Below are 253 nucleotides of genomic sequence, written 5' to 3' on the forward strand. Positions count from 1 at the left end.
TCAAAGAATTGTCCATATTCAAACTGGCCAGCTGATAGGTTCTGTCAGGTCATGGGGTGAAGCTGTAAGCACTCCTTTGCGAGAACATCACTTCCGAGACTATGCTAGCTAACCCATGACATTAGTTATTCTTCATGAGGGATGAATGCCATGGGTTGGCAAGCATAGTCCCGGAAGTGATGTTCTTGCAAAGGAGTGCTTACAGCTTCCTCTATGACCTGACAGAACCTATCAGCTGGCTAGTTTGAATATG

The 253-nt window shown here is 45.5% G+C and overlaps 1 long non-coding RNA gene across 1 annotated transcript in view; it reads left to right on the plus strand.

Annotated features, from left to right (window-relative positions):
* Nucleotides 1–33: 33 nt before the first annotated feature.
* LOC108445224 overlaps nt 34–253 on the plus strand; it is an 11,946-nt gene continuing 11,726 nt past the window's right edge. Inside the window, exon 1 of the long non-coding RNA XR_001860003.1 lies at nt 34–124. This is a non-coding gene — a long non-coding RNA (uncharacterized LOC108445224). The remainder of the gene's footprint in view (nt 125–253) is intronic.

Source organism: Corvus brachyrhynchos, unplaced genomic scaffold (assembly GCF_000691975.1).
Source record: "Corvus brachyrhynchos isolate BGI_N302 unplaced genomic scaffold, ASM69197v1 scaffold643, whole genome shotgun sequence".
NCBI lineage: Eukaryota > Metazoa > Chordata > Aves > Passeriformes > Corvidae > Corvus > Corvus brachyrhynchos.